General features: G+C 38.8%; 1 protein-coding gene across 1 annotated transcript in view; it reads right to left on the bottom strand.

The window, feature by feature from the left end:
* Positions 1-12,821, bottom strand: part of JAG2 (jagged canonical Notch ligand 2) — a 68,751-nt gene that overhangs the window by 43,632 nt on the left and 12,298 nt on the right. The window lies entirely within an intron of this gene.

Raw genomic sequence — 12,821 nt, 5'->3', positions numbered from 1 at the left:
TAGACAACAATAAGAAACTACTTTTACACACCAAACAGTGATTTTGAATAAGCAAATATTGCTTCTATTAAAAAAGCCAACTGAAATTAGTTAAAAAACTTCTCTACTGTTATGTGAAAGCCCTCAAAGGCATCTTCTCAAAAGCATGAAATATAATAGCATTAGAAATTGTGGGGGAGAGCAGGCTAACAGCAAAACAAAAACAATCCCCTCCCTACAGGCACCAAGGACTGAATTATTATTATAATATTCTGCTCCCACTGCACCTAATTCTTAGCCACAGAAATCCTTTTCACAAGCAGCCCTAAGAAGCTGGAATGAAGTAAGGCATTCTGAACACTGGGAAACAGCTAAGACATTTAAGTCTTAAGCAACTTAAGACCAAAGAAAAAAAGGAGTCACTCTTTAGGAAGCTCATGAAAGATCAGTCTATGTAATAGATCTGTTTGCCATTTTCTAGAGAAACTTATCTAAAGAAACACAGAAAAATTCACCCAGCACTTCTTTCTCATGGAAGTGGTATCATAAAAAATGGACCTGCAAGAGACACAGCAGAAACGTAGCTGTTAAGGGAAGCACACTTAGCAGCACACTTGGCCCTGAGGAAATAAGCAGCACATTATTTCAGACAGTCTTAAAATTATTTGGAAAAATCAGGAAGGTTTTACTCCACTAAAGCAAAGCTTCAGGCATTTTTCTTGGGTTTGTGACCTGTTATATTGGATAGATGTTAATATTCCAATCTGAACTTATTCAAGAAATGGTCACCTTATACATACATATGTTTGCTTGTTCTCAAGTTCAGCAAGTCAAATTCTTCAGCTTTGATAATTTCTAACTTGTCCAAGGTACCACTGAAACTCTCATAAACATTTAAAACCAAGGAAAAAACATCCACTATCTTAAAATCCTCATGTATAAATCTTTGTGTTTAGAAGTTAAGTCACATCAAAATCTGAAGCTCATTAAATACAACAGAACCAAGCTTTACTGTGCACAAAATTCACAGGTTAATGAACTACAAATTCATATGGACTGGGAGACACTCAGCCAAGATATTAACAGCATCATCTTAGAAAGAGGATAATGTAAGAATCTGGCTATCTTTCATGGGGTGCTTAGTGCTATTTTACTGCTACAACAAGAAACATCAGTTTTTCCAATTTGAGATAGCTCTGAAGTGCTTTGTATTCTGCTCACCTCACACCAGAGAGAATTGATCTTAACACTGAAATCTCCCCACTTTAGAACAGCAGCAGAAGGAACTACAAGACCATGCAGCACCCTACACAGATGGGCTCTTTGCCTGAGGTCCTTCCTAATTACCGCAAGGGATCAGTCTATTCAGAAATGCACTTCATTGCCCATTTTTTATATTGCTTAGTTACAGTAACACATAAGCCACAAAGTATGCCTTTGAAAAATGCATTTCTTCCACACTTTCACCTTTAGACATATACTATGGAAGATGATTTTCTGTCACTGAAACAGATAAAAGCTTAGTGATAAATACTTATACTCAGTGGAGGAGGGTATCCACCTGTCTTGCCTTTAACAACTGATCTAACACATCTCTTAGTTTTCCTGTGTTCTATTAGAAGTACAAAGCAGTATTCGAGTGCTTCCAGATGTCCACTTATTCAGCTTGTATGTGTAGGTCTTTCCTACTGCAAATTGGCTGCTGCATCAGACTGACCACACAGGCTATAGAACAGAAAAATTTAAGCTGGGCTTGCTGTCTTAGGAAACAGATCGGTCAAATGCTATCTGCCCAACATTCCAACCAAAAGCAGATTTGCATCTTTGCCTAGAATGTTGAGGAATTTTTGTGGGTAAAGAGAGTTCCACACAACACACTGCTCCAGCATGCTTATGCTGAAAGGTTGAGGATTAATGCAGCATTGTACCAATTTTGAGAAGCTTAAAATAGGGTTCCATAGGGCTGGTGGCACAGACTGAACTTGAAAATATTCCTTTACTGCCTTACAGAAATTTAATAGCACATTACAAGCAAGTATGACTGGTGTATAGTTCTTCCAAGGGGTGGAAGAACTGAATTTCTGGCCAATAACTGACCCCTGCAGTCCACATAGCTCATCTTGCCTCCTGGTGGCACGCAGAACAAGGTTGTGACTCTGCGAACTCTAGACCCCACATGCCTAGCCTCAAGCATTTGCTTTCACTGAACTCCCACTGGTGACCATAAAAGTACTGTAAGCCCTTCCATAAAAAGGGCACACACAACAAATACAAGATCCATACTACAAAATCTTTTCACTTACTGGCATTCCATAGACCCAGTTTCCCTATCATCTACTTATGGGCTAACAGGCTAGAATTTGGCCATTTACACATGAAGGAGCACACCAAGTGTAACAGTTTAGGAAGGCTTGCAGTCACGTTTGCAAGAGATTAGAGATGTTATTCAAATAGCAGTAAACAGTACTGACAGACAAATGCATATTTACAGGAAGATCAGTTTCAGCTAGAACAGCTCTCAGTTGCACAACCTCCTGCTTTCTGCTGACAGTTAACACGTCACCCTCCAAAACCCCTTAACAGACACTATGAGAATAACCAGAAGAGAAACTGATTTTTGTGATTGTTCTACCTCTAGAGAAGTGACGGTTAAGATTACCAACCTTACTTTTCATCCTTTCCTCACCTCCAGTTAATCAATAACCTTAAGGAGGAATTCCTCTCTGCAGTAGTGTAAAGGAGTTGGAAATACTATGTCTCAAACCAGGAATCAGATCCTCAATCTACTGATTCAAAAAACCCCATCTCCACCACAAATATCAAGTTTTCTGCTAGTACTACTATAATTCCTTTGGATTTTGCACTTCAAGTTTCCAGCTGTTGTTTTAAAGCACCCATGTTGCTAAACATGTTCATGTTATGCTACACTGAGAGCTTTCCAGTTATTGCTCAACTATCAGAAACATCTGAATATCAGAAATATGAAAATGTCAATATCTATATACCCAGCCATACTGCCCAGTAACCAGAGGAGAGCTATAGTCTGAATAACACTAACAGACACAATTTTAAAAGAATATTTTTAGCTGACATAATGGACATATTCTACTAGTGTCTTCTTACATTAGTCATGTCTTCACTCTTCAAGACAAAGTCCAACACAGACTCCCCAGCACACCACCTGCTAGCACCAGCTGCAAGTATCTCTTCTGTAACACAGACACACCAGACAATGTCTTTCTTTAATTGTGTTTCATAAGCACAATCTAACACCTTGCATTAATTTAACTCTTGTCCAGAATCTATGATCTACCCACACCACAAATCCTTAAAACCCCTCACACCACCCAGTTCTGTACTGGCTCTTTGATGTATCTTTAATAAGAGTAGTTTAAAAGCTAAAAAAGTCTACATTTTTTAAACAAGTATCTTAAGAATATCTCAAGCTGTGCCAGGGGAGGTATAGGCTGGATGTTAGGAGAAAATTTTTCCCAGAGAGAGTGACTGGCATTGGAATGGGCTGCCCAGGGAGGTGATGGAGTCACCATCCCTGGAGGTGTTGAAGAAAAGCCTGTCTGAGGCACTTAGTGCCATGGTCTAGTTGACTGGCTAGGGCTTAGTGATAGGTTGGACTGGATGATCTTGAAGGCCTCTTCCAACCTGGTTGATTCTATGAATATAGCAAATTGACAAGTCTTATGCATAATACACACACTCCCCCACACATGCCTCTTTACCAAGTTGCACAGAAGCCTGGCCATAGGAAAGCATCCCACAAAGGTATGACATGCACATTTCAGTTTGCTCTGTGTGAAATTATAACTTTTGTGTGTTTCAGCTTATACTAGCACAATGTTTAAAAAATATTTTCTAAGTGTCCACAGCACTGATTGGACATGGAGGGGATGAAGGTAAACATACAGCACTGAAAGTAAGTATGATTCTACTGTCTTTGAGAGAATGAAGCATAAGACAGCATTTGTACTTATCAAATCAAAAAACAGATGGTAAAGGTTACAAATCAGCAGGAGAGCATCAGCACACTGTAGAAGGGTATGGCTCTATGAAAGAACCATTTTGTAGGAGTTAAATATATGTATGTACCAAGTAGTTTGGAAAGATACAAATTAAACCTGCTTATCCTGGTGATGCTGCTTCAGTTGTGTTTTGTTTTTTTTCCTCAGGACTGGTGTTGACAAAAGCAACTTCAAAGCATTATTCCACTGTTTACACTAAACAAAACACTCCTCATGCAATCCCCACGACCTCCTTTCTGGGGGGGGGGGGGGAATAAGACTTGTAACATTGGTTTGGCATTGTTTTTTCATGAACTATTACCTTGATATTGGCAAATCTACATTAAAAAGGTTGGGTGGCTTTTTTTTTTTTTGCAAGCCAGACATGTCAAACTCTTCTTCCCAAGAAGCATGATAAATCTGCTGACAGCACTTTCAGTCAGGTATAGAATTCCTATTCTCCAGCTCAAATTCTTAAAAAGAAAGGAACTGAAGACTCGGGTGAAATTAATGTGATATTTTCTGCATCAGTAACATGCTATTGTGTATTAAAATAACTTTTATCCTAACAGACAAAGCATTATTAGTTTCATGACTGACTGGCAATTCTGCAAGGAAAAACCTTGCAAGAAAATAAAGATTTGGCTATAAAGTAGAAGTGAAGTGTGACTCCTGAACAAAACTAGAGGCCACCTTATCATCCTCTTCCACAAACACAGTAAATGCCAGGTTTCATAATCAGTAGGTACTAATTCCATTCAAACCTCAATCAAGGATAGACTACAGTTGTATTTGAACTCTATGATTCTATTTTAGCTGTAAAAAGTAGTTCTAACAACTGTGGCATACAACTGCTCCTATTACTAACCTATTTTTTGTAACAAGACATCAGCAGTATTTATTGCATCTAAATTCACTGCCTTAATCAGCACAGTTAACTCTCCATACTTAACTTTAAGCTTCTACACAAGTGACGCAAGCACAGGCCCGCGGGTCTCAGCCTCTCCTTCCTTCTCTTTCCTTTTGCAGCACCTCTCCCCCTCCAAGCAGGCTGCTTGTCACGGAAAAAAAGCTGACTTCAAGGCAAGCATATTCCATTTCCTTACCCAGGAGCTCTGCAGCAAGTTGTTACAAGTCCCTCATGAATAACCCAGAAGCTCATAAGAAAAAAGATGACAGATTTTGAGAAGATCCAGAACTCATCTTCAACGCAGTTTTAAGGGCACAGGAGACAGAACAAGTCTGCAGGCTGATATTTTAGAAGCAGATATTACAAAGCCATAATGGAGACCTTTACTGAAGGAAAAAGTTTCCCATTTTGGAGGGGAGGATATGGAGGGAAGAGAAAGAGGGCTTTTTAAATTGAAGGGCTTTTCAGTCACACTCACATGCAAGAACTTGTGTGCTGAATGCAGAGGCCATTCCATCATACAAAACCCATAAAAACATAACCCCTCATTTTTCATCTGAGAAGCAAACACAGTAGCATAGCAAGTCCTAAACAAAAGCCTTCCCTCTGGAAACAAGAGGCAAACAATACAACTTGCTAGGAGTGCTGTGGAAGGCCAGCTTACTGTACTGCAAACATCAGCAGCAAAAAGCAGATGAGCAAGTTGAAGCCTTCTATTTGAAAGCAATTACTGCAGTTATACTCCATTTGGCCCAGCCACAACAGCAGGATGATGTTTACAAACTGGAGCCCTAACTGTTGAGGGGAAAGAATCAGCCCCACCTGACAGTCCTTAGGAAGTCTGCAAAACCAGTGGGGGAGAAGGGGGTATTTTTTCCGTGGTTAACAGACAACAGGCTGTTATCTCCACCTACATGAGTTTGAGTACTTAAGACCACTCCTCTTTCAAACTAAGCAAAGTCAAAACTGGAGGGGTGTGTATGTATATGGGGGTGGCAGGGAGAAATCTAGATGTCTAGACTATTAAGACTCATTTCATTGCAAAAGGAACACAAATAAAAACAACAGGTGAGTAAGAAGTTAAGAGTCAGTCTTGGAGTTAACCTATTAAATCTAACACCCAGGTAGAGACTCACCTCCAGTGAAGGAAAATTACCCAGCAACTAGGTGGAACAAACCTACCAACAATCATCTGCAAACATCTAAACACAGAAGCATCAAGGAGGAACTCAAAGGGGTACTACATCTATTTAGAAGTGCCCAGTGTTCTAAGAAACAGAAGTGTGGCATTCTGTCCAAGGTGATAAAACTACTGGATCATAACATATCTTACCAGATAACGTATCTGTAGGAAGACCTTCATATTAAGATTTGAACATACCCTGATTCTGCTGTAATGTCAAAAAGCAACAGGAGTTTCCTGATATGAGGGGACCTTGATATATACAATGGTACAGCAAGCATTTAAGCTGTGAAGTTCTAAAAAACATCTGAAATCCCATATTAGCTTTAGCTAATGCCTGTAGTCAGTGGCCCATTTTCAGGTAGCTTGCAAAATATCATGTCTCTGACTAGAGCTCCTCAAGCAGAGAGGACAGTAATGCAGTCACCTCAGACCACACACAGAAAAAAGAAAAAGCTCCCTGGGGCTCCATCTGTGCAGGAGAAGCTAAATTGGCAGAAGACAAACCCCACAGGGTTCTCTTATCACCCTAGAAACAACTCAAAGCAAACCTCAATTCAATCTTGTCAAAAATGATGTTTTTGAGCCAAGAGTATTTGTTCACAATACCTCAGGTACTGGCCCTGACTGTTGACAGTGGCCTCTACCAGACAACTGCTGTAGACAGTGCAGCATCGTCCTTAATTAAATGGGAAGAAAATAACTCAGTAACAATTTTCAGAGTGTCAGAAGCAAGTCCTAGCTTCTTATTTAGAAAATCTGCAGGAGATGTAACCAATCAGTAGTCATGTCAGAACTTGATCTGAAAAAAGTAGATCTAGCTACTTTCAGATCACAAGATGTTAAAGGTTCTAGAAAAGCTCACCCCTATTTCAAAGCACTGCTCTTCACCATTACATGGATAGCAGCAATACTAGTCTAATGGAACAGAAGTAATTCCTGACTCTGCTTTTTATAGCTATCTGCTATTCGTCCTCACCCTACTCCACACACCCATCCCCACCCCAATTCCAGCATATACACATCTCTGCTCTACTCAGGAGATTAAGTTCCATCTCTGAAGTCCAAGTTTTCAACCACTGTCACTTAAATTTGAACCAACACCATAGGACTGCCTTTCAAATAATTTATTTTCCTTACAGAAATAGACAACAAAAAAACACACCAGTGAAAAAAATTAGTTACATAGGTACAAGGGCTTTCTGTGATAACTTGCCTTTCCTGAGATTTTCCAGGAAAAAAAGAAAGAAAAACATCACTCAGCTTCCATATTTACCAACTTTGTAAAAATACTTCCAAACTAACGTAAAAGTCTTCTTCCTATGCCACCTCTAGGCACCTTTTGCATTCCACAAGTTAATTTCTCAACAGAAATTGATTTATAAATACATCAGAAGTGACAGTTTTATTGTTTTTGCCAACCTTCTGAGCAAACATAATGGGCATGGAAAAAAATAATCAATTTAAACTTAAGTTTTATTTTAATTTTATTCTAATGACCAGAATAGTTACATTTTAGGACATCTTTAAACCAGTTTTCAGAGACACTCATATAACTCTAAGTTACATACAACTGTGATTTTGTTGCTTAGTGTAAATTTGTACTGATAAGGAAGGTTTCACACAATGTACACCTAGTGATGTCTCAATTCCATAACCAGAGACTCTCTTCAATCCAAAGGCAGCTTGTTTCTAGCTAAGGAAGCTCAACACAATTTCTTTGATCAAGAGGTCTGTTTCCCACTTGCATCCCACCTCTTGACTACTCAATACTCAGAAGTCAGTAAGAAAGTGCACTCTGACTAGAAAGAGTGGCTAGAAAACTGAGGCAAAAAAACAACTGTGGAAAAGGACGCTCTGTGTACAGCACTGTGATTCTGTAACTGAATTTAGAATGAAGGAGTGTGCTTCTCCTGTTCCTGCTCTCCCAAGAGACAGAATGAACAGCATCCTCCCAAAAGGGTAATGTTAGAAATCAAAGGCCCAGAGGAAAAAAACAGCAAAATAAAACAAAGAATAAAATTATTTCCACAAGAAAAATAAAAGAGTTGGTCAGAATTCCTCAGACACAAGGTGAGAAAGGGATGGAAGTCTGCGACACACAAAGGGCCCTGGTATTGGTCAGGAATAGCTCCGCAGTTCTCTTCTTGACAAGGGCTAAAGGGCCATAGTCAGAAGCCACATAACTAATTCAGGAAGTCCCCAGGTTGAAAACAAAGTTTGGGAGAGTGAAGTTTTCTGTATTTTTGCTCTTAGCCTTCCACAAACATTTGCTTATGTTCCCTGAACTCAGTTTTCAGCAAATATTACGACTTTCCTTATGGCTGGCACTAAGAGCATTGGAGGTGAGCGGGGAGAAATAAATTACACTGTAGAATCCTTCACATCTGCCTCAGCCATTAGTATCTACACCAGGGTAATCAAAATTATGACCAAGAAATGTTTGAAGGAAAAAACAGGAAAACCCAGAGAAACAAAACCACAGTTCTAAATTAGTTATAGTTCTACTTCAGAACTTATTTAAATCTGTGAAAAAAGTAGTCATAAATGAAAAAATCTCATCAAGACTCTCCTTTCTTCAATACTGGAAAAAAATTACCAAATCACACCACAATAGCAGTAGATCTGACAAATGCTATTCAGAAAAAAGGCAAACTGAGCCAGTGCTATTAACTCCGAGAGCTTACTATTTGGAATAAAGGCTTAGAGGGCTGTAGGCTTATGAGACTTCCCCTGAGGAAAAGGCAACCTAGACAGTCTTTTAAGAGTGATTAAGTCAGGTGACACAAAGCAGAACATATTGTCATTCAAGGGAAGATAAGAGAAATGCACTAATATAGAAAGCATTTAGCATTTATTAACTATCTCAAGATTGACATGTGTCAAGTGAAATACTTAGCTTACTATTTTATAGTAATTTTTCACACAAATTTGTCAGCACATTTACAATAAAATCCTGGTCAACTGTAAGAAAACTAGTCTTTGACTTGGGAAAGACTATGCTGGAATGTACAACAGAAATGTAATCAAAATAATTAGGCAGTTAATCTCCATACTTCAGCTATTCTATTTACAATCATCAAAAACCAGTCCCTGATGGCTTCTATGTTATATACATGAAGGCTGGTGCTATTCTTATTTACTCTTACTCCACTATGAAAGTGATTCTGCAGTCTGTATACATCTCTAAGCCACATATCATAGTTCCACTACCCTAGACTGAAAAGCAAGCAAGAAATGCCTCCTCCATTAAAACCTAGACCACTCAGTTACTTGGGAACCAGTCTCTCTAAGAAGGAATAAAGCAGCTTTCAAAACATCACCTATATTCTCCTGGGGGAATTAGCAGAGGAACAGAAGGGGGATGGTTAGGTTAGTATGACAGGCACAAAAGCTGTGAAGGCAAGAGCATCTGTGACAGTTTGGAAGTACTAAGCAACAAGGAACAAGTAGTGTTAGAACTTTAAATCTGGAAGAGTTAAAAAAGAAATCAGGAAAAAAAACATAGACAATGCATTAGTTTCCCTAACTCAACTGAACCATGTCAAATGCAGCACTGCTAACCATAAACCCATCTTCAAAATATTTTAAGGAATCCTTGTCATTACTCAAGGTCACAGACAAAAACTACTGGAAGTAGATCTACTCTTTTCAGAATAAGGTAGATAAATTGTCTAGATTTCTAAAAGATGCTCCTAGAAATTGTATATGGAGACCTAGAGTGCTCCTGATAAAGGGAAACAGTAGATGTATCTGCTTAGCCCACTGGATCTGTCCCTGCAGCTACAGGCTCAGCCCAGGATAGATTCAGAGCTTCAGTCAAAAAACAGAATCCTTTAGTGATGCCAGGAAACACATTTTAGCCCAAAAGGAAAAGGGTGGGGAGGCAAGAATGAAGGCACCACAGGCCTTCTGGAGCCATACCTATAGAGGTAAACCTATGTTAGGGTTTATTTGAACTTTTTCCACACTGTTCAATAGTGAAAAAAATCTGTAAACTTTTTGGTCAGTACCACCAGTTAGAAGACCTCTCTTCAGGTCTCTAACAAGTCATTCAGTAACTCTGTAAACTCCATAAAGCAATCCCTTCCCACCACACACATTCTGACGTGCCTCAGACAGTGTATCAGAGTCTGTCTCCATCTTGGAGGCATCTCCAATGATCCTTCTATTTGCTCGATAGAGGCCAAGCATCCCATAAAAAAGTTTGGGCATTTAGAAAATGAGCCTCAAAAGGACAGGTTCTCCCAAATGCCATCTCTTCCATAATTGCCCAAGTCTGAACAAAGCATTGCAATACAACTACTATGGAAGAAGAAACAACACTATAAAGAAGGATGATATACAAAGTAAAATCCACTTCAAAATAGCTCTTAAACCATGTTATTCATCACTTAGCTTTATTTCAAATAGCTGATCAGAGCTAATGATGACCACAGAACATAGAAGAACCAATGCAACCAGCAAATACCTGTTCCCAAAGAAGCATCAGTCATGCTTACTAATAGCACAGCTCCCCTCTGCTATAATTTATCTAAGAGTGATTAACTGATCTTTAAATGTCCTTTGATATAGGTGTTAACACCTGTTTCAGGGAGGTTTTCTGGAAAGTAAACTGGAATAGAGCACAGTATCAGCAAGCTGTTCTTTCTGCAATGTAGAAGAAATTAGATAGTAAAGAAAAAGCCAACCAGCTCCCACAACAGAAGTATTTTAAAATACAAGAGCTACCAAACCAACGCTACCTGGTATGCTATATGACAACCATACAAGAAGAATAAAGTCTTCCTAGTTTTTATGTAAGAGTAGCCAAATAAGTGCTACAGTTTGTATTGTGCCCATCTCACTCAAACAGGAGAGCCTAGCATATCCTCCCCAGGTTTCATTTCTCTTTTTGACAGAGCAGAAGCAAGGAAAACGAAATTAGCCCTACATGTGCCAACCCTGCAGACCTGAATGAACCTCAGATAGTAGACCTCCCCTCCATTCTCTTCAGGGAGAGTACAAGGTGTTTATTTTTAATTGAGATTAGAAAATGAGATTAAACCAGAAGCTATAAACAAAAGAAAACTCTAGCAATTCCAGCATATATTTCTCTGCTAGTATCAAATTTAGCGGACAAAAAACCAAACAGAAGACAAAAATTTCCCATTTTAGATGAACAGTCACAAGATTAAGGTTCAACAGACATTTTGCCTGATCATTACACAAAAAGAAACAAACTATTTACATATTAAGATACCTACATGACTTTACAGCTATTTAACATACAGTTCTCTCCACCAAAGCTGAAGCTATCCCTAGTGGTTTCTAGAAATCCACTGAGTTAATGCAACAGCAAAGAACAGAACAACATATTGATGAAATGAGAGGGAAAAGCCTTTTAGAAGGAGACATGAATAAGTACAATGCCATGCATGCCATCTTAACATTGTTTTATTAGATTTTAGTGGAAGCTTTCAGCCTTGCTACCATCTTCAAACCATTTCAGACAAACCTGATGCTAACCAAGTAACCACGTCCTACTCTTTTCCTAAAGTTTTGGAAGAAGTCCAAGATAAATTAAGTTCATTATACATACACTTTCTTGTTGCATTAATGAAAGTGTAGCTAGATTTTTCTCTTTTGAAGTGTATGTAACAACAATGAGACCCATTAATGGTTAGTGCAAGACTTGGTTTATGATAATATTTAGAATTCAAAGATTAACTCGTAATTAATACTGTACTCCTCCTCCCCTCCATGCAGCATGAATATTAGTGTCCTCAGGGCACCTCAAGCCATGCATCATTATAATTTCAACTTGAAGTCAAGAGGGAGTTAAACAAACTATGTAATAACATACTTTAATTATTGTTCCAAACACAGAACACCTGCACGCACTCTACTTTGTATTGGAAATATGCATACTAAGGCAGGCAAAACTAGGAAAAAAGTAGATATAACCCTAATTTCTATGCATGCAAAGTTCCCAGGAATAGAGAACAGTGTTTTAGTTTTAACCATTTTAATTTATGTTTGCTGTTGATAACACTGCAGTCTTTCCCCTAGTTTTTAAATAAGCAAATGCCCACAAAACCAATTCAAGCTAATGAGACTAGATGCCTTGCCCTAGGAAGAGAAGAGGCACATACTCAACTTCTGTTCCTAAGGGAGCACAGACATTAGGGTGCTGTTTTTCTAAGTCCTCTTCAACTTTCCCTGTCAGTCCTACTCAACCACATCAACTCTAGAGCTATCTGGACAGCATCAGTCGCATTTTAAAGAGAACACAGAAAACAAAGTCTTTGCTGGTCCACAATGATGGCAACAGCTGTCTGAGCAAGCACTTTTATAGTTCCAAACAAGATGCACCATTTCTCCCCAGTGGTGTTTGCTCTGAGCACAGGTATCATCATAGGCCATAAAGAATACAAATGTCTAGGTTCTACTCCTATGCAAGTTGCACTATGGTTTCAGTCAATTTTAACTTCACATTGGCACAAGATTGTTATGTTTCTTCACAGTATCAAAAGCATCATCAGTCCACAAAAAGGGCATAACACATTTAAGCTGTCCTTTATTTCAGCCCCAAACTTAACATCAACTCAGTTTTGAATTACTGCATGTGCCAGAGGGTGGCAGAGAAAGAGAAATGAGATGTAAGTAAAGATGAGAGTTGCTCATCTTTACTTACAACCTCTTCAGCTGTCTGTATCACAACACTGCAGACAAAACCAAAGCTGTATCTGTA

Source organism: Pogoniulus pusillus, chromosome 1 (genome assembly GCF_015220805.1).
Source record: "Pogoniulus pusillus isolate bPogPus1 chromosome 1, bPogPus1.pri, whole genome shotgun sequence".
NCBI classification, from domain to species: domain Eukaryota; kingdom Metazoa; phylum Chordata; class Aves; order Piciformes; family Lybiidae; genus Pogoniulus; species Pogoniulus pusillus.
This window is presented reverse-complemented; position numbering and strand designations above follow the sequence as displayed.